Source organism: Aethina tumida, chromosome 2, assembly GCF_024364675.1.
Source record: "Aethina tumida isolate Nest 87 chromosome 2, icAetTumi1.1, whole genome shotgun sequence".
Taxonomy (NCBI): domain Eukaryota; kingdom Metazoa; phylum Arthropoda; class Insecta; order Coleoptera; family Nitidulidae; genus Aethina; species Aethina tumida.
In genome coordinates, this window is record NC_065436.1 from 27,508,007 (window position 1) to 27,532,159 (window position 24,153).

The 24,153-nt window shown below is 26.1% G+C and overlaps 1 protein-coding gene across 4 annotated transcripts in view; it reads right to left on the bottom strand.

Annotated features, from left to right (window-relative positions):
* LOC109595352 (glycogen-binding subunit 76A-like) overlaps positions 1-21,272 on the bottom strand; it is a 51,651-nt gene extending 30,379 nt beyond the window's left edge. For all 4 annotated transcript variants that reach the window (XM_049963588.1, XM_049963589.1, XM_049963587.1 and 1 more), the window contains exon 1: positions 20,899-21,272. The gene's annotated coding sequence lies outside the window, so the exon portion shown is untranslated. The remainder of the gene's footprint in view (positions 1-20,898) is intronic.
* Between the last annotated feature and the right edge of the window lie 2,881 nt (positions 21,273-24,153).

Here is a 24,153-nt window from a genome sequence, read left to right on the forward strand (position 1 = left end):
ATGAAATGGGACTTTATTGCTTTTGAATTGCCATTATCAGTTCGGTTGTTGATGAAAGGAACGTGGTCTTTGTTAGAAACATTTAGAAGGGGGCATTTCCTGCTCTCTTAATCTACGATTTTATTTCCTCATTAAGATATTATCAAAACCAATATATCTCCAACCTTCGCATAAACGGAACACCTCACTTGTTGGAAACAGGACATTTTTTCCCTGCAACCGGTTACCGTGGACGAAATTTTCCTATTTCACAAGTAAATTCCACCTACTTATCTTCGGATTTTTCACTAAATAACCACAAGGTAATAGATTGCGGTTGCCGGTTTATATAATGCTGAATAAATCATCGAGTTCTGTTACCGCTAAGTACCGACTATTTAGCACCGTGCCACCCAGACAGTCCAGTATTCAAACACAGTCCCGCGATCAACGGGAAATTTATGACGAGCCCACAAATGGAATTTTAAATTACTTAATCATCAGTTTTGAATATTAGAATATTAGAAAATGCATAACATTAAAATTCTTCAATCCACGACAAAATCGCCCGAAGTCCACGACATCGCATAGTGTGAATCACAAAGCCAGACAATTGTAACAAATGCAGATAAACCACCCGGCTCAACAGTTGGTTATGGTGGATTTTAAATACAAGCCGGTGGGCTGAATGGTATACATATTAATCAGTATGGGTCGGCGCCGAATAGAACCACTTTCACCTCGGATGCATCCAGTCTGGACTTGTGCATGTGACAAACGAGTGATCAATACGGAATTATTTAAACCCGATGGAATCGGTGCAATGCACTTTACCGCAAGATATCGGAGGCGTATGAATATGTTTAATATTCTGAATGGTGTCTGTCGTACTTTCAATATCGATATGAACTTCCACGTTTTTGTTTTAGTAAAATTAAACAATATTTTTGTATCAGTAAATATCAATAGTTTTGAAATTTGGCAATAAATTGATTAAATAAACTACAAAGAAATATACTTAATAAATAATTAAAAAGTTATTATTACTGTTATTTAAAATGTGATAATAATTTACTTTTTGTTTGATATTCTTTTTATTTTTACTATCCTATATAAATATTTTTTTATCTATACTACTGTAATTAAATTGTATAGGTTAAAATTTATATAAGAATATCTATTTACAACTTATATGACAATTTTTAACCTCTGTTATATAAGTAGATTTATTAAATAAATTTGTAATAAAAGTCAAACATGAAACGAGATATTTATGAATGCAATAATTTAAGATTGTATTAAGATATATTAGATATGAAATATATTTTTGAAATTAAAAATAAGCAGATAAAAACAAAAAATTAAATAATTAATAAGAATATAAATTATATATTTTTTTATTTTTGTAAATAAAAATAAGACTATTTTTTTAATTTTCTATATTTTTATGATAAATTTCTACAATGAATATAAGTATAAGTAAATATTTAAAAATGTGAGTATTTTATTAAACGGAAGACGTGTTAAATATAGTAAATAAAAATACTTATGTAAATACGTGTAAATATTAAATGTATGATGAAACTAGACACCAATACCGTAATTCTGATTATTAATTCCATAGTATAAAATAAAAAAGGAATATTTACATAGTGTTTATAAATATTGACGTACTTGGTAATGTTTATTTTACCGTCTGCAACATAAAGTGTACTGTTGTAGACTGCAACTCGGTGTTAATTTAAATTTAAAACATCAAGTTATAAATTGAAACAAAATTTGAATATTTCTTTACTTTTTATTACAATTACCAAAATATTGTTTATTTATTTAACAATTGTAAATATCTACTAGTAAATAATTTTTTAAACTTAAATCTAAATACTTAGTACACGAAGAGGTTATAATTAAACTTTGCTCAATAAAGTCCATATAATTGACACTTGTTCCAAACGACACCATTCACTTGGAATCTTTTATGGAACAGTCAAGGGCACCAACAAACAGATAACTGTTGATTGGACGTCCATATGCAACTATTGAGAAAAAAATATACATTTGAGGGATAATACAGTTTTATGAATGAAAACACATGGTACAATAAAAAGTTAAAATGTAAAAAATAGTAAATTTTCCTATTTTATTTTTACTATCCCAAAATTGAAAATGTTTTATTATTATCAATATAATTAAACTGTATTGGTTAAAATTTTAACTAAAATCAATTAATTTATTTATTTAATATTTATGTTATATTTATTTAACATACATGTGTGTATACTTATTTCAACAAAATGGAGAGAAAAAAACATGATGAATTAATTACATTAAAATATAGAAAAGTTTTTATATAAAAATTTTGTAATGTTATGAAAACACATATTATTTATAAAAAAATTAAGAAAATTATTTCTTTCAATGATTAAATAGGTAAAAAATAAGTAATTTTTTCTTATTTTTACCATCCTCAATTATAAATATGGTTTATTATTGTAACCGTAATTAAATTACTTGTTTAATAGTATGTTAATTATTAATAAATAAATAATAGAGAGGAAAACAATTTTACAGTATTAAATTATATTAAATATAGAAAAGTTCTTTATTAAAAAAATTAATAAAATGAGCAAAAAATTCTTCTTTATGTTCATAAAATATAAATAGTTTTATATTATTATCTCTGAAATTAAATGGTATTAATTTAATTAATTTTATTTATTTACTTAATTAAAAGAATTTAAAATAATAATAAAAACCTTTATGCAAAAAATTAGAAATATATTGAAAATAGTAAAACATGAAAAAAATATAAAAAAATATTTCAATTATTTACATTTATTTATTTACTTATTTAACAGTATATTAAATAATGATAAAAAATAGAGAAAAAGAACAATTTTACAATTGAAAAAATTCTATTAAAATACAGAAAAGCTTTTATGTAAAAAAATTAGAAATATATTGAAAATACATATTTATAAAAATTGAAAAAAAATGTTTCAGTTATTTATATTTATTTACTTATTTAATAATATGTTAAATAATAATAAAAAATTGAAAAAAAGAAAACAATTCTACGATGATGAATTATATTGAAATATAGAAAAGCTTTTATGCAAAAAATTAGAAACATATTGAAAATATATATTATTTATAAAAATTGAAGAAAAAAATATTTGAATTATTTATATTTATTTATTTACTTATTTAATAGTAAGTTAAATAATAGTAAAAAATTTTTATCTTTACCATTTTAAATTGTAATTTTTTTTATTATTAAAATTGGTTTAAATTGTCAAATAATATACAAAAAATAGTAAATTTTTCTTTTTTATCTATACCATTCTGAATTCTTTTATTATTGTCACTGTAATTTTATTAAAAAATAACTAGTTAAATTGTTTATATGTATTTATTTACTTATTTCATAGTATGTTAGGTATTTGTAAAAAATAAAAGGAAAAAGCAATTTTTCCAATATAAATTATATTCAATATCAAACACTTTTTTATGAAAAAATTTATACATTTTATTTATAAAAATATGAAAGAAATCATTTGCAAAATATTTGTGCGTTGGATATTACTAAAAAGTAGAGGAGAAAAACAATTTTACGATATAAATTATATTTATATGTTTTCAAGTAAAATATATTTTGAAAATTATAGTACTTACATCAATAATGTAGAAAATAACAAATTTAAAAATTCTTTATTTTTTATAAAAATTACCAAAATATTGTTTATTTATATAGGAAAAAATAAAAAATGAAACAATTATCTAACAGTTCTAAATGTCAACACGTGTGCAATGTCGGTTTTGAGCCTTAAATATGCATGCATATGTATGTTACTTACAAAAAAATAAAACAAATTAAAATTAAATTTGGCTCAATAAAATCCAAATCCAAATCCAAATAATAGGCACTTCTTTCAAATGGCACCGTTCACTTAGAATCTTCTATTGAACAGTCAAGGGCATCATCGAACAGATAATTGTCGATTGGGCCGTCCATAAGCATTTATTGAAAACAAATTGATTTATTGAAGACGAGTGAGGAGCCAATCGCATTCGTCTACGTCAGCGCAAATAAAATATTTGATTTCGTACCAACAATCGCCATCGTTAATTAGTTTTAAACGGGCGAGCTAACCTAAAAATAAACTGCAAGAAATGTCATGTGGACACGCGGTAAATTGAGCCGATATGATGGAAGGGAACGGCGACTACGTACATCGTAAATTGGATAAGTTCGTGACCTCAGTTAATAAACATCGACACATTTCATCTAGTTGAGAAATTCCACGTCGGCACAGGCTAAATTCGCGGCAGATCCATTTTGTCGCGTCCATGCGGGACATAATGAAGAATTGCGAATCCTGGTCACATAGTGGCCGGACCTTCAACGTTCAATGACAAAACTGAATTTCACTCTTGTGCCCGTTCCAAATGAAAAAAACATAATAAAAGACCACAAAAGAATATTCCCGTTGAATTTAAATGAGTATGGACAGTGCGGTGTGATGCGTGTCTGAACCCTTAAGACATAGAACCGTTGAACTTACGAGAGTGGCAGTAAATAATTCGCAGACGCGAGTGTGTTGCTGTGAAGGTAGAGTCGGATTAAGTCACGTTTAATTACCTGGTCGGAACTACTGCGGAAAATTTCCTGCGAACTGTGAGAAAGAAAGTCGCCTGCAACATTATCGTATACGAGACCCACACACTCGTGCAATATGCGTGCGTACTTTGCAAGTCAGAAATGGGATAATTTCACAAGTAAATGAAAATTGGTTAAAAGTACGTTTTATGAGATAATCTGTGTTTTTACGACGGAATAAATGTGTCTTTTATAATTTAACACAACAAGAGTTGTCTGATTGTTTGTCTATAAATAAATAACCAGTTGAATGAAACGGAAAATTGAAAAACTGAATCGATTATAAAACTTTCACACCACGCTTTAAAAATAATGCATTATCAATTTTTATATGAGGTGAAAAATAAATATGGTTATTACACATATCTCAAAATTATTAATATATTTATAAACATCAATACAGCTAATTATTTCAATTAAAAATAATTTACTAAGTTATAAAAAACATTTTTAACATTAATAAAGCTACAAAATATTACTAATAATATTTTTGAAAATAAAAATGTATAATATATTAAAAAATAATTTTATAATAAATATACATAAAACTGCTTGAAAAAAATTATTGTATCAAAAATAATTTTAATTATTAATTGATTAAATTATTTTTCTAATTGTGCAAAGTAATAAAAAATAAACACAACAGAATTCTAAATAACCATAAATATATAAAATAAATATTGATGTTATAAATCTTAGTTAAATATGTCAATAATAAAATTAAATAAATAAAATCATAAAAATAATTAGGAAAATTTTGAAAACATTTTTACAGAATAATAAATTATATTTGTAAAGTAAGTAAAATCAAATTAATAATTTTTTTATATTTTTATTTTTACCACTAAGTTATAAATTAAATTGAAAATAATTAATTAAATTATTTTTTTAAACGTAAATTATCTCTTAAGAAGAGAAACCCAAAATGAAATTTTCTAATAGAATTATTAAAATAAAATTTAAAAAAATAATTTTATAATAAATAAGGAAACATAAAATCTGCTGAAAAACTTCAAATTAATGACCTGAAGTATTAAATATATTAAATAAAATAAATTTTATATATAATATTTTAAAAATTGATATTCTGTTTCTTAATTAAATATGTCAATAAACAAAAAAAAAATTAAATTTTGAAAATTTTTTAAAACATTACAGAATAATTTATATCTATAGATATATCCATATCTATAGATAAAATAAAATTATAATATTCAATTTTTTTACCAATAATATTAAATATTAAATTTAATTATTATTTTAATTAACCATAATTAATTATGGTTAATTAAAATAATATATATATATATATATATATATATATATATATATATATATATAGTAAAATCCTAAAATGAAAATTATGTATAAAAATGATCTTTCGATTTTGCAATCTCAGAATTATAAATATTTTTATTATAACCCTTATGGTTAAATTAAAATGAAATTATTAATTATTATGTTGTACTGTATTAATAAAAAACTACTATAAAACTATAAAACATTAATTAATAATAAATATATAAAACTATAAAATTAGAATTATTGTATAATTTTTAATAAGTATAATTTTTTCATAAATATAATAATTGCTGAAATGGTTGTTGTACATATGAAGAAAATTTATATAAAAATAAATAAAGAAATTGTCTTATCGTATTTTAAAAATTATTAAAAATTTGAATTAAATGTATTATACCAAAATGTAACAAACAGTAAAAGTAAATAATATATTTTGAAAAGCAAATTATTTCTCGAACATGTTAATAGACAAAGAAATGAAAATAATTAAAAACATTTTTACAGACTTCAGTTTTTCGAAAATTTAACCAGCAATTATATAGCAAAACAATCCGTTTTTGTCAAACACGTAAATTAACAGACACCGCCTAAAGAAACAAACCAGCTAGGTAATGATGTATAGTGGCATTTAGAAGTGTTTAATTTATTAAATTTTAGCGAGGCAAAAACGCAAATACGCTAATTCAATGCGTTTAATTTTCTGCTGTTGAGCTTTTACGGTCGCATCTCTGGTTTATGAGCGACTAATAATAGAGTTTAGTCAACTCAATTTACTTTGTCTAGTTCCACAGACAATGCAATCTTTGAACCGGAATTACAACTGGTACATATAAAGTTTATGCGTCTTATCCAATTTTATTTAATGGATTTTGTGAAGTTTCAAACTTTTTACGAACATCGGACACCTTGTGATTTGAAAAACACTCTCAATTTCAACAAATTCATTAAAATACCGTGAACATCACGGTGAATTCACGCGGTAATTAGAGGTTGGCTGTTTGTAATTTTAAAAATACTATATCGTTTGAATAATGGTTTACTTATTTTTAGATTAAAGGTTACGGTTAATGTTATATTTATTTTAAAAAATCGACAGAGCGTATATAAATTACGTTATACACATTTTAACATTCAATTATTATTTAATACTATTAAACATTACTATTACTATTTAGTAGAAAATGGAAATTAAATAATTTAATCTTGGTAATATAATAAAAAATGCAACGATAAACTGAACTTTATGTGTGTAATTAACTTATATTTTATCTAACAAAATCATAGTGAAAAGTAATTTTTGTTTTTCATCATAACCATTGGAAAGATGATTAATGTCTTTCTATTTACCGGATTAATTTATTTTAATGGATAAATAATTAACAGTCGTTCCTTATTGCTTTTTCCCTGAGAAATAACCTGCGTCTCACGAATCGTTAGGTGTCCAAAAGAACGAAATACTTCTTCGAGCCAGACTACGTATTTTTATCTTGTATATAATTACGTGTACTATTCATTTCGTTTTCACGGCCGCATTTATTTAGTTTTGGGTAGGTTAGTGCAGAAGTACGAAAATACCGTCTCTATTTCCACGACGTGCATTGACTCCAACTGTCGGTTTCGTGTTGATTGATGTCTCGTCTGGTTTTATATGTTAATGCTGGTGGTTTAGAGCGAAAGACATAAGGAAGTGCGTCCGTTACCTTCCTGATCCAACAAATCGGTTTAAGATTGGACATTTAGACATTCGTATAAATATTTATGCGAGTTCAGCATTCTGAAATTATCCAGGAAAGGATATTTCATTAAATAGTATAAGGTGTGTATAAATTAAAAGCACGGGTAAAAGCCTACGTGATATTTTACCTATAGTTCTTTTTGGATTGTTTCCAATATACGTTGAAGATGAGTAAGTTTTACTATTGTTAGTTACATTTTCTAAATATATACATATCATAATTTCCAGAGTAAAACTTTGTCAATTGAATATTTAATTTGGTAAACATGTTTATATCGAATATAAAATGTTTACTGGCTATTAGTATCTAAAAACTGAAAAAAGTTTTTCATTATTTTTCTAAAATAATCTAGCAAGTCAATAATAAATTTAATCTACAATAAAAGGAATTTCTAAGGCAAAAATATGTGAAAAGAAAGCAATAATTAATTAAAAGTACAATGTTATACAGATTTTAGATTAAACCAGAGATTTTATATATTTTACTTTCTTTATACATTTTATACTCTTTTATATATTTTAAAGATTTTATTACCGTACATTAACACTCAACATCTAAAGCTTTACTGTATGGTTAACTGGATAATCAAATATAAACAAATCTGAAGGATTTTTTGTATATTTTATAGACTTCACAGATTTCATGGATTTCATCGATTTCACGATCACGATAAATTTTATAGATTTTATGGATTTTATGGATTTTATGAATTTTATGGATTTTATGAATTTTATGGATTTTATGGATTTTATGGATTTTATGGATTTTATGGATTTTATGGATTTTATGGATTTTATGGATTTTATGGATTTTATGGATTTTATGGATTTTATGGATTTTATGGATTTTATGGATTTTATGGATTTTATGGATTTTATGGATTTTATGGATTTTATGGATTTTATGGATTTTATGGATTTTATGGATTTTATGGATTTTATGGATTTTATGGATTTTATGAATTTTATGGATTTTATGGATTTTATGGATTTTATGGATTTTATGGATTTTATGGATTTTATGGATTTTATGGATTTTATGGATTTTATGGATTTTATGGATTTTATGGATTTTATGGATTTTATGGATTTTATGGATTTTATGGATTTTATGGATTTTATGGATTTTATGGATTTTATGGATTTTATGGATTTTATGGATTTTATGGATTTTATGGATTTTATGGATTTTATGGATTTTATGGATTTTATGGATTTTATGGATTTTATGGATTTTATGGATTTTATGGATTTTATGGATTTTGTAGATTTTATGAATTTTATCGATTTTGTCGATTTTATGGATTTTGTCGATTTTATGGATTTTATGTATTTTATAGATTTTATGGCTTTTATGGATTTTGTAGATTTTATGAATTTTATCGATTTTGTCGATTTTATGGATTTTGTCGATTTTATGGATTTTATGGATTTTATGTATTTTATAGATTTTATGGCTTTTATGGATTTTGTAGATTTTATGAATTTTATCGATTTTGTCGATTTTATGGATTTTGTCGATTTTATGGATTTTATGGATTTTATAGATTTTATAGATTTTATAGATTTTATAGATTTTATAGATTTTATAGATTTTATAGATTTTATAGATTTTATAGATTTTATAGATTTTATAGATTTTATAGATTTTATAGATTTTATAGATTTTATAGATTTTATAGATTTTATAGATTTTATAGATTTATAGATTTTATAGATTTTGTCGATTTTATGGATTTTATGTATTTTATAGATTTTATGGCTTTTATGGATTTTGTAGATTTTATGAATTTTATCGATTTTGTCGATTTTATGGATTTTGTCGATTTTATGGATTTTATGGATTTTATGTATTTTATAGATTTTATGGCTTTTATGGATTTTGTAGATTTTATGAATTTTATCGATTTTGTCGATTTTATGGATTTTGTCGATTTTATGGATTTTATGGATTTTATAGATTTTATAGATTTTATAGATTTTATAGATTTTATAGATTTTATAGATTTTATAGATTTTATAGATTTTATAGATTTTATAGATTTTATAGATTTTATAGATTTTATAGATTTTATAGATTTTATAGATTTTATAGATTTTATAGATTTTATAGATTTTATAGATTTTATAGATTTTATAGATTTTATAGATTTTATAGATTTTATAGATTTTATAGATTTTATAGATTTTATAGATTTTATAGATTTTATAGATTTTATAGATTTTATAGATTTTATAGATTTTATAGATTTTATAGATTTTATAGATTTTATAGATTTTATAGATTTTATAGATTTATAGATTTTATAGATTTTGTCGATTTTATGGATTTTATGTATTTTATAGATTTTATGGCTTTTATGGATTTTGTAGATTTTATGAATTTTATCGATTTTGTCGATTTTATGGATTTTGTCGATTTTATGGATTTTATGGATTTTATGTATTTTATAGATTTTATGGCTTTTATGGATTTTGTAGATTTTATGAATTTTATCGATTTTGTCGATTTTATGGATTTTGTCGATTTTATGGATTTTATGGATTTTATGGCTTTTGTAGATTTTATGAATTTTATCGATTTTATAGATTTTATAGATTTTATAGATTTTATAGATTTTATAGATTTTATAGATTTTATAGATTTTATAGATTTTATAGATTTTATAGATTTTATAGATTTTATAGATTTTATAGATTTTATAGATTTTATAGATTTTATAGATTTTATAGATTTTATAGATTTTATAGATTTTATAGATTTTATAGATTTTATAGATTTTATAGATTTTATAGATTTTATAGATTCTATAGATTTTATAGATTTTATAGATTTTATAGATTTTATAGATTTTATAGATTTTATAGATTTTATAGATTTTATAGATTTTATAGATTTTATAGATTTTATAGATTTTATAGATTTTATAGATTTTATAGATTTTATAGATTTATAGATTTTATAGATTTTATAGATTTTATAGATTTTATAGATTTTATAGATTTTATAGATTTTATAGATTTTATAGATTTTATAGATTTTATAGATTTTATAGATTTTATAGATTTTATAGATTTTATAGATTTTATAGATTTTATAGATTTTATAGATTTTATAGATTTTATAGATTTTATAGATTTTATAGATTTTATAGATTTTATAGATTTTATAGATTTTATAGATTTTATAGATTTTATAGATTTTATAGATTTTATAGATTTTATAGATTTTATAGATTTTATAGATTTTATAGATTTTATAGATTTTATAGATTTTATAGATTTTATAGATTTTATAGATTTTATAGATTTTATAGATTTTATAGATTTTATAGATTTTATAGATTTTATAGATTTTATAGATTTTATAGATTTTATAGATTTTATAGATTTTATAGATTTTATAGATTTTATAGATTTCATAGATTTTATAGATCTTATAGATTTTATAGATTTTATAGATTTAAATCAATTTTCTATATTTTTTATATCGAAAATAAAATAAACTAAAATTAAAAATAAATGTAAATAAATTAGGAGAAGAATAAAAGTATTACAAAACATTTAAAAATTTACAAACATAATTATAAAACAGCGTAAATGCTGTAGAAATCCTAAATTACTATAATCACAAAATCTGAATTTATCCTCCCAACAAAACACGTTATTACCTCATTTTGAGTTATATCTGTAAGAAAAATAGTAAAACTAGTTTGTATAATTCCTTCTAAGAAAATAGCTCGCATACCCAGCAAACTGTCCTTCCTAATAACACACTGAAAAACGAAAACCAATCACATAACAATACATTTGCATTGTTAAAGTGTCTAATAAGTGGAGAGTTCGTAAACGATCTAACGAGCGAATTCCCACCGTTTCACGAAATGTCTAAAGGGCAACTCCTGACATTTAACAAATAAATATTGGCGTCGTTCACTTTCCGGTTCCGACATTGTGTCTTCGCCACGGTAAATTCATCATTAACGTCGTGGTTGTCCCTTTAATGAAATGATTGTTGTACCAGACCGTATAATTAATAATCTCCGAGGCGAACGATGTTTTATGCATAATTGACACATTCACATTTCACAGTTAATATTCAATTCGATATTATCATAATGACGGTGTCGCGTTTTTCATTTGGAAAACTGAGCATCGGCCGATTTGCATAGATGTGCCGAGGAGAAAACTTACATACTTTTGTCCTGATAGTCGGCAACAATATTATCGTGGGTTTTGAGTTACCAACACATGAACCACTACAAATCAACATAGAATGAATAAATGCAGCAATTAGCGGTATAACGTTGTACCTTAATTATTTATCACTGCCTACTTGACCAAGAAGCTAATTTGTTTTGCTTATACCCGGTTTTATTAAACTCCGCAATAATTTCAGATTTTCTTTTCTGCGGCCGCTGCAAAATTTATGAGTTGGACATGCTGATTTACGTACGGTTCACAACCTCGCACTGTGGTGCAAGGAAGGATAAAGTCCAATTTTTTGTGAAACAAGTTGGATTGGATCTTCCAGCAGGAAATATTATATAAGAAAAGCTATGTGGTCCAAAAATAACCACAAATGACTGTCGTCAATCTAGTTAGATTAACGTGTATAAGACGTCCAAGAAATTACTCTGATTTTTGTTTATTATATTAAAGAAATTACTACTAGCATACTTTAACTTATACTGAGATAATTGATTAAATGTTCATTAGGGTAATTATTATATATGTAATGTAACAATTAAAAACGATGTACAAAACAAAAGGTTATACTTGCTTATACGTTCGTATTGGTTTCATTGTGTAGAACAGAGAAATAGCCCAACATTTAAAATTAAATATTTTGTAAGATATTTCATAAAATACTCTATTCAAATATTCTATACTCTTTTTTTGTTTTCCTTAGCACACATCTTAGAGACGACAAAAGTTAAACGCACATATTAATCTCATTTGTTTGGCCAAAGAAATAACATTCAAATAGGTGTAGTAACGTTTTGTGACATTATTTAACGTTACCATTAATACAAGAATTTATTCTAAGTAGAATTTAAATTATTTTATTGATAGAAAAGAAACTTTTCACTTCATAGAACTTTGTCCAGTAATGAATAAAGTAATGAAGAAAATATAAAGAAACAACCGAAATTTTCTTCTAGAAAATACAACTCCTCTAATATATTATAATTTTTTTGTTTCTTTGTGATATTTTTGCAATCTAGTCCAACACCCGCAGTAGAGCACCACAGTGCGTCGTCACATCCACTGCGTCTCTTACCCCCTTGCGTTACTTTATGAGCCGATTGTCCATGTTGATCTACCATACAAGAAAAATCAATTAATTGCAGTTGGGATAGCCTCAACACTTTCAATCAGCAAAAACCTTGACACCCAACAAGAATTTCGATTAATCGCAAATTTGTGTTTGGAATTATTATTATGCAAATCGTTATCCGGATTAAGAAATGTAAATAATGTAATTATTATATTAAAAATAGCCTAATCGATAAAAATGTACAAAAATTATCGTGGTCAATTTCTTAAATTTAATTTGATTGTTTCGTCACATTTATTTGTTAGGACACGTTTTTTTGTATTTACTGGTTTTTGCCTCAAATATGTTGTTTTCCCGTTACTTATCAGGCTGTAAATAATAATGCAATAATTTAGTGAACAACAATTTTCAATTATACGTGTGTTAAGTTATTACACATAAAATTGTGTTGAACGTTACCAGCTATACGAGGACATTAAATATTAATGTTATGTAAACAGGCAGCGAAAATTTTAACAATATGTATTAATGTTAATAATGTTTAAAAAAATTAATTAATTTGTTGACTGCAATCTTATTTCCACATAATAAATAATAAAATAAATTATTAGGTTTTATTTTTTTATAATAATCAATCACATCATAATTTTTTGTAATCACTTTATTTACAAAATATATCACGGATCAATTTGTTAAATATTTGTTTCACTTAGGTATAAAGAGCATTATTTGACACCGTGACAGCTTATCTTACAACCTTAACTGTGGGTTAATGTTCTTTCTAATAACAGGATTTAATGCTAAATAAATACGATAACTAAACTATAAACATTAGATTGCAAATTATAAGTATACAAATGAAAATAAACTTAAATTAATGGGTAATTATGACGATAATTACAGTAATTTGTTCTAAATCGTTTATTTGCAATTGTGGCGGATGCGCCAAGTTGTAATTTTTTTATAATATCGATCGGCCTCGCCTCGCCATCTGCCCTAGGCATCATTTAAGTCGATATAACGACATTGTGCCAATGTTTTTCACTTGATTTACTTGATTAAATTACTAACAAATGTATCATGTATCATAATTTTATGTTTCTTCTTATTTAAACTTCTATTTTCCAAACATTACAGCATTAAATTGCTTTCTTCTGTATGAAAATAAATATATAAACAAGTAATAATAAATAAATAAATATTTTGATTATTTATTTATTTACTAATTCTACAGATTCCATGCTATATGAGGGCCACCTTAATATATCTTCGTTATTGACCTGAAAAAAGGTACGGAAAGTGATTTGTCGTGTTCTTAATGGATTATCTACCTGCTAAATCAAATTTCAGATAATCAACTTCGTCAGATATAATGAAAAAACTGAAAATATCTCAAAAATATCTTTGATTATTTACTTACTGTTAAAGCTACATAAGAAGTTTGTACACGGAATATAATTCCATTCTTACTCTTCTGGTCTTTTTCTCGCGTAACTTAAATTAATTATTTTTAAAGTTAAGAGTTATCAGCAGAATCCAATTTATTCAGGAAATTAATCAAAAGTTCAAAATATTCCAAACTTATACTAAGGATGAAATATTTGTCATATTTCCAATTTTGTCATCATAATGGACAAAGTTGTTTATTTATCTAAAATTTGAATTAACAGATAGATAACCCATCAAGAAAATCACATTTTAGAAATTTTAATCCCTTCTCTGAGTACAATTTGTATTTCAATATATTATGTTTGTGTTGCCAAATAATAGAATTTATAACGTGTATACAGGATAATTATCTGGTAAATTTGATTATTACTTTTATAGTATACGTTTAAATAGTGGTGCCATCGTTGGATGGATAATCGAAAATATTTGACCCAATGACGAGGTCGGTGCGGCGGCATTCTCAGTTCACAATTGCGGCATACACAGAGTGCGAAATTGTTTTTGGAAAGTTCGCGTTCATGTGGGTAGTTGACAAGTGTTGGCAAATGGGATGCCATTAAAAATATCTTATTTGGCTTTAGGACGTAATATAAATTCCATAAAATATCCCACAATTAAAATAAATCGAATCACACACAAATTACACATAATTATACAGTAGTAAACTGGATACACCGTCGCATCTAAGCCGCATTAAATGTGTAAGCAATCGGGTAATGTATAATCTTTGGCGAGAGGTCAATCTCAGATTAAAAATAATTATGAATTTTATAAAAATCGGTTGCGGTTGATTAAAATTATTTTGTAATGGCGCCTCAAATATTATAAACAATGTGTATTAAGTGGTCAGTGTGAACGGGCGAATCATTAGGATACCGCGTGTTTTGGGGTTGTTTGCTTGACAAATTATTGAACTTTAATGTAACGATTAAAAATGTTGTCTGGTGTCAATAAATTTGGTAAAAATAGATACAGATGATGAAATTACAATAAACATTAATTAAAATATTTCTATTTTTAATTTTATTTTGTTGTTTAAGTTTACGACTCCATAAAAGATTTATGGTAAGTTCTAACCTGGAATGCGTAAATTCATTAACATCAATAAATTTTAAAAGAATGAATAAAATATTTAATTAAGTAAAGTTAATTGAATTTATAAAATGTAGAAATTTAAGAAATTAAGTATGTATTATTGTTAACGATATTAGTTATTCAACACCAAACATAAACGTTTAAAATTTATGGATCAATAAAATCTCTTAATTTTCTGTGTAAAATTTAAACAATAGAATATTAAAATAGTAATAGTCACTTTAAAAGTTTCATTTGTCGTTTATTTCTTTAATAAAGTTATGAAATTTGAATGAAAATATGAAGTGAGTATAAAACCCATTAAAATTTTAAGGAACATAAAATAATTTTATTAAAATCCTTAAAACATTGGAATTTAAATATGTACTACAATGAAATGTAAAGGTTTTAAAATAATAAAATATAAAGGTTTTGAAATTTGAGATATTTAAAACAGTAATATAAAGAATAAAAAAAAAAGTGAGAAAATATATAAAATCATTTTAGAAACAAATTTATCAGTTAAGGAAATAAAATCCTAATGTAAAAAACGAAATTTTGAAATTTATAAAAAAATTATTATATTTAAAAGCATAATAAAAATTGTTTGTATATATAAAACATACAAATTTTTATTCATATTCGAATTTATAAAACCTATTAAAATAATAAAGTAAATATTATAAAATTTGAAGAAATCTATATAAGAATTAAGATTCTAATCTAATCTAATTATGTATACAATAATTAAATTTTTGTACAATAAATTTATACTTATTTAAAATTTTTAAAATAAAAAATTGTCTATGAATTTTAAAAGTTAAAAAATATACATTTTATACAATTTATATTGTTTATTATGTTTTTATATATTTACTGAAAAGAACATAAAAATTATAATGAAAATCTTAAATCTAATGAAACATCAAATCTATAAAATCTATTAAAATTATAAAATAAACAATTAATGAAATATGTAAAAAAAAAATAAAATTTTTATCAATTTATAATTAAAAAAAATAAATAACATAAATTGTATGAATTGAGTCTATTTTAAAATGAGATTAAGATGATTAAATCATAAATTTAAATTACTATCCATATTATTTGCGTTGTTTGTAGCCGCATAATTATATCCTCCAATTAAGATGGAATTAAACGAGGTAATTAAAACGCTTTCGTCGATTTAGCCAGTCATCAAACAGAACAAAATTTAACCATCACGCCCACTCAACGCACCAAATAAATATTAATATAAACCTATTTATAGCCCTGCAACGTCTAGAACTGACCGAACAGTGCATACCATTCAAAACTTTCGAAAACTTAATGAGATGCACTCGTTCACATTCAAAACTTGATCCGATAAGTGATAAAATGTTCAAAAAAAAACGTGATGCGTTTTAAAAGATGTTTTCTTTATTATTGGACACAGTCGGTATCAAACAGGTAGTCGAAAGGAAAACGCCTAGGGGGAGATTAAGTGGGTGAGTTTGGGGTTTTTATACCAAGGGTCCATTGGTTGACATTTCCTTTTTACGTGTGTCCATTTGTCAAGTGTCATGGATGCTGCTAATCCTCGTCAAGATGCATGTCGTTAAAATTTCTAAAAGTTGGATGATTACAAAATTGCGGAACAATTTATTCGTATTTTTAGAAGACTACCAGCAATAACCCGGGGTCAAATAAACGTCTGAATGAAATTAAAATTATATCGCAATGTTTTGATTATTCTAAGTCTATTATCACATTTTTATCCACGTCCACCTTAGACCTCTTGCATGTTACGCACATCGATAATCCGGAGTCCAAATCAAACGTACAGGTTGACAACAATTTCATACACGATTTAAATTGACGTGATTAATTAGTCGGTAAAGTGCACGAAGTGCAAACACCACTCTTCCGCCAGTGTTGACTTATCAGTCAGCCGATGGTACATTTGTTGGGCACGTGATTGACATTCCTCGACCATTGTGAAGTCCCATACCTGTCCACGGCTGGAGGCATCCAGATGTCGATAGGGGAGTATTTGGCTAGATAAGGGTTTACGATTTGTTTATGCCCATAAATGTGCCAAAGTAGATTTATGGCCTGGCGATATTTAATATTTTTCTCAATGGAAGATCAATGTAACGGATGTAAAAATATTATTTTTACGAGCATTTTGAAACCAGAACTTGCTTACATACACTTCTAAAAATAACCTGAGAATATTTATTGGTGCTAAACGATTGTACGGTTTATATAATGAGTGAAAAGTATCACATTAATGCCCAATTCCTAAAAATTTTAAACGTATCATCAAAAGTCTAAAATTATGGTCGATTAACGTCGTCTGCAACCCTTAAAACTATAAAACTAACCATCCCATACATATTCCTGAACAGATTAGTGTGGTGGGTACCGGTTTACTGATTTAAGTGTGCTTTTACCCTCTCATCTCTCGCTCCTTATCTCCGTTGTGCAGTCCAATCAGAAATTCCAATCTATTGTCCATAAATGGTAAGAATCGACTTTTTTATTTTAGGTCGGAACGGTTCAATTTCTATAATATGCATTAATTGGGTCGATATTGTTACGTTTCAATAGATAACACGGGTTTAATGTACATATTTAATTTTGTACCGTAATTTGTTTATCTAATGTAAATAAGTAACTAATATGGGGTTTTAACATTCTGATTTGTTTGTACATTGTCTCGGCTAAAATGGAAATATGTGAGGTAATATTAAGAAATTGAATGGTGTTAAAGAATGTAACACTTCATAAAATAATATTTTTAGATAATATTTTTTTTGTTAATTGCTTATTAATTAAAAAAATACCTACATTCATATGTAAATATATAAATATATGAAGTATGTATAAATCTATTAAAATGAAATAATGTATACAATGACTTTAATAGAACAATTTCAAAATTTTTATTAAACCAACATCTGTAATATAAAAATTATAATTTTGGAAATCTATAAAAATTTTATTTTATTTAAAAAATATATATAAATATTATAATAATAAATGTATGTAATTGAATTAATTTGAATTTGATTGATTAATACGTAAAAAACATAAATATTTTCTTAAAAATTATTATCAAAAACTTTAAAATCTATCTAAGATCGATAAATGTTTTAAATACATAAAATATATTAAAATTATAAAATATTAAGGTCCATGAAATGTGTAAAATAAAGATTTTTATTAAATTTGAAATAAAATATATCCAAATTGTTTCTAAATGAAGTGGTCAAGCAGTTAGAATTCGTCCAATAATGAACAAAATATTTTTTTTTCTAAAATTCCTCCCGAAGAAAATTACAGCATCTCAAATATGAAAAATTATTTTTTACTCGTATATCCGTAACCTTGGGTCCAATCGTGTTTAAATTTGGTATGTATTATCCTAAAATATGTATCCACAATTCAATGTAATAAACTTTTCCCATAGTGATACAGTAGCGTAGATTTCTGGGGGTACTCCTCTTTTTTCTGCCCTATTTTCCTCGCCACTGAATTTAAAACTATTAAGCTTTTCATGTTCTTTGCACAGTTTGGAAGAAAAAACATGCTCTTGATGAATAGTTATTATCCCAGTCGTTTTTATGATATTTACGTTTTTCATATTTGAAGAAAACTAAAGTTAACAAGTTAACGACTATTATAATCAAAATTAATCAAGTATATTTTTTTCTTACAAATCGTGCAAAGAATATAAAAAGCTTAATAGTTTTAAAATATTCATTGGCGTAGAGTATAAGGGAAGAAAAGGACCACAAAGAATCTATGCCTTTGTAACAATATAGAAAAAGTTTGTTATATTTAACTGTAGGCATGTGTTTTAGAATAATACATAAAAATTTAAACACGATTGGACTAAAGATTACTGAAATATGAATAAAAAATAATGTTTGAAATTTAAATTTAAGGTGCTCTATTTTCTTCCAGAGAAAAAAAATATTTAAATTTTCTTTATTATTGAACTATTGTAACTAAATTATATCACCCAGAAAATAAAGTAAAATATATTAATTAATTCCATTATAAAATAAGATTAAATATGATCAAATTACATAAAACTTTTGATGATACATAAAGAACGTGTAAATAAAATCTTGAAATTATCAGAAATTTTGAAATTCATCTAAAATTTATAAATATTTCAAATTCATAAATTCTATTAAAATAATAAAATATAATTAGATACTTAAATTCATATTTAAATCAATTAATTGGGCCGAATTTGGGTTGAGGTTTCTAATTTAATATAAGACACTCATATAATCATTGTAAATAAACTCTTGTACTTAAGTGTATTCAAAGTCTAAATAACCTATTATTAAATTAAATTGAATTGAATTCTTATATTGTTTACATATTTACACACATAAAAAATATTTATAAATATTAAAACATTAAATTATTTATATGAATAGCTAAAAGAAAGTAAAAATGTTTTATTGATAAAGAAATCAAACAATTACAAGGAAGTCCTGTTTAATCCTCTTAGTCGTTCGAGTTTCACTTTCGCTGAAAGTCCTTTTGAAGGTCCTCACATTTCAGCTTAATCGATAAAGCGCGGGCTTCTCGGCACAGATTTGTTTTTAACAGCACACGCAACTTGTGCAATATTGGTTTATTACATGATATTGCCGATTGGCACCTGGTTATCACCAAAGTAATGCGTAAAGTGAATATTTTATTATCTAGTATAATTTAACCACACATGTAATTTATTTTGATTATTATTTTATAAATATTGACGGCTTATTTTTAAAGTTAGCCTATCTATTTGATATTATTAATAGTAGTAAAAATATCTGGTTAAAGATAAAGATTGGTAACACCAAAACATTAACTTGTTGAAAAACTGTTGCAAAAAATGACAAGTTGGAAGACATGATGAACTGCCAATAATTGATATAAATATTTAAGGCTTATTTCTATAAGTGACCCTAACTGAAAACAGTTACGTGGCAATTAACTTTTAAAGGGCTGACCTAGTTGTGGGAAAGAGGCAACGACGGGGTGGAGAATTCTGGAGGGTTGCGCCAGATTTCGTTCCAACAGTAAATTAAACATCATTAAACAATATAAGACCGCCAGCACACACAACAAATCGTGATAACTGCAATAAATCATATATTAATGCATATTCCATTAAATAAATATAAATCATGCAAATAAATGCGTGTAGATAAAGGGAGCCGTTAAAACGATTAGCAGCCAGTGTCAATACCGATGGACTGTAATGTGCACGAGTGTCACGTCCAAATTGTTGATAAAACACCAGATAAATTGGTTACTATCGCGGAGGGTCAGGGATCCCCGGGCTCTGTTGGACCTACGACAACCCCGACATCGCTGGCGGAGTCCGGAGCCCGGCTCGCTTAACCACTTAGTGTTGTCACCTACCTCAGAGGTCCGGTGCAGCTCTAGCGGTGCGTGTGTTTTGCAAGAAGCGTCAAGACGCCAACGTCGAGCGGAGACGCACAGAGCGTCCACAGAGTACGAGCACTATCACCACACTCAGGCGGCAAGGGCGACGCAAGGTCGTGTGCACGATCCAAGCGCCACAGCCGGCAAACGTGCGACACCCCACTACTACCGTTCGTGGCCGGCCGATCATCCCCACGCATCCTCGTTGCATCTATTTTAAAACTGACATAACTCGTATCGGTTTTATTTATTCGGAATGAACGCGACTTGGTTTTTATTCTTTGACCGCGGCGACGGTGATTGTTCGTGTGTGTGTGCGTGCGTGTTGCTGCAAGTGGCCGCCGCACCGTCCTCGACCACCCGTTGCAGGAGGTCGGCCAGGCTGGCGCGGGCGTCGCGGCGCCTCTAAACGGGCTATCGCCGCTCGTTTAGGTGGTGCCCAAGGCGGCGACGCGACACGTCGTCATGGTGACGTGACAACGTGCTGAATTCCTCTAGTCATTGACACGCAACACGGTTTTTTTTGGTCTTCCTGAAACGATGCTCCTCCGGAGTTGCAAGAAAAAATTGTGACCTAAAAAGCTAATTGGTTATATATAGATAATCAATATTTATTACTGACAATAAACGTAATTTAGTCCTGAAATAGAAAAAACATCTGGCAATAAGAATTGAAGCATCCTGTACACATTACACTTCAACCCGCATGTATATTCAGCTTAAAGTGTAATAAAATTACTATCAATCACCGAAAATGAGTGACATGATTGAAAATAAGCGGTTACTCTTGCATTCTTCAAATTTAAGTCAATTCTAGTGTTATACAGGGTGTAAAAATTTTTTAACATGGACAAAAAAGCTTCTATCAAAAACAAAGTTATTCAAAATATCAAACTGTCCTATTTGTAAGCAGATACTAAATGTTTATATAAAGCTATTTCTAAAACCCCAACATTGAATCATATTCCTTGATATTTTTTATTAATTCCTAGTTGCAACTCCAAGAGGCAATTTACAGATATACCATAGACTAATTTTATTCAAATATCTACTAAAACATAAATATAACGGTTTTAAATGAGACGCCTCTCATAAGAAAAGAGACGCAGTGTTAAAAACCTTTCCACAATTGAATTCTCGAGGCACTCACACACGATCAAGTAGTTTTTAAAACTAAAAAATCGGCAATATTCGATATCTTCGTTTGTGTCGGTATTTGTAGTCATCTCATTGATTAGAGGCACGCCTCAGCTCTCCTACCATTAAAATAATAGCCAGTCCTTAAAGCGCATGCACGAGGAATCAAATAAAAATGTTCTAGATTTAACACATTTAAAAGTACCTCTGCAAAATTTACGCACAATATTCGTTGAAATTTAATATAAAACTGTTATTGCTTTTTTAAATATCGGTTTTACTACATATTACAGATTCTATCTTTGATTAAATATTAAATTACATTATATTTTACAGAAAAAAAATATTTTTAATAGGTTAGCCACTGTGTCTACCTCACTGAGTAACCGCCGTTGTTTCCTAATGACTATGGGAAAGTGAGCTCGAGCCTCATCATGCTGGTACCACATTTGTTACCTTTGAACCAAAAAATCACCCATTGTGTCCCATGGAAAGTTCAGCATCTGTTAATCGATTTGGTAATACAACAGGACCTAGAAACGTGTTGCCTACAATACTTTTCCAAACGTTTAATTAAAAACGTGCCTAATACTCAGATTCCATTACAGCATGGGTATTTTCGTCGGTCCAAATATGCGTAAATTGACATCTCAATTTCCTGAATATCCAGTCTCATCTGTAAAAAGAATTTTATTATTAAACGAATACTAGAGTCATGATTAATGATCAAGTGGATTTATGTTATGCTCGTTATACATGATACGGATAAAGCAAGTGCACGTAAATAGTTGTCTAAACAAGAGGAACACTAATTTCTATCGTAGCTCGTCCCTAGATTATGTTCTACCCATACTAACATCTCTTCTTCTGCTTCAAGAAATAGAAACAAACTTTAGACTTCAGGATAAATAAAACTGTTTGCTCAATGGACCAGTATCACGCAATCTTTGGTGAGTTGTTCCAAATATACGATGTGAAGAAAGCTGGTCTATATGAATAAACAACATCATCATAAAGATGATTCGTGGTAATAGCATTAACCGAACTATATATAAAATGCATGTCAACAACTAGTTGTACACTTTTAACCTGTAATACCTGGTTATAAACAAATACTAGTTACATGAGGTAACTATGATAAAACATGCAATTTTTCCCAAATTAAAAAGATGTTAACCATCCATTATGTTTATTAAAAAGTTTTTTGTATAATTTGGTCCCATCTATTACGCATATAAATATTTTATGTTATACAGTTAAGATATTTAATTTCGCTAAAAAATATTTAAAATTAAAAAATGTTTAAATATAAACAAGAAAATTTTCAGTAGTAATAAATTTCCCTGAATGAATCGTATACGATTTGAATATTACATTCTACAATATTTATTCAGATGATGTTTCACGTTTATGACCCATTTGAAATTTCTGAGAAACAGCGAGAGACACCATTTGAAATGTTAATAGTATTTATTTTGACTATTTTTTTAAATACTTTTAAAAAAATTTATTTCCAATTTAAGAGTTTCTTACTAACTTTGTTACATCAACTGAAGGTTTTCTTAAATTGCTACTAAATTTGAAAACTTTTTTGAAAAAACACTTTTAATTCAGCCTAATTTTTCCCAAAAGGCAAATAAGTAACTATCAAGTATATATTACAAAATATTAATTTTAAATTAATTTGATTAACATTAAAACAAAATTAAACATTAAATATACTGTTATATTTTTTATATTTCATTCAATCACCTTTTCATTTCTTATCCGGCCCTGTTTACCAGAGCTTTAATTGCCTATAACTGAATGAACTAACGATTAAAAATGTAAATATCAAGATATTGGAATTATACAGCTATAAATCAGTTATTTTTCTTCTTATTAAGAAATCCTCGGATGCATAATTTACTCTATTTTTTAACAAATTATTAATGTAATCTTAACTGAAAATTAATCTAAAGTACTTTTTTCCTAAATTGTACAAAGAGTTTGAATGAGAAAAAAACGATTGTTGAAGTTTAAATTTGAGGGACTTAGGAAAGAAAATATATTTAGTTTTTCAATTATTGAACATATTCTACTTACGTATTGAAA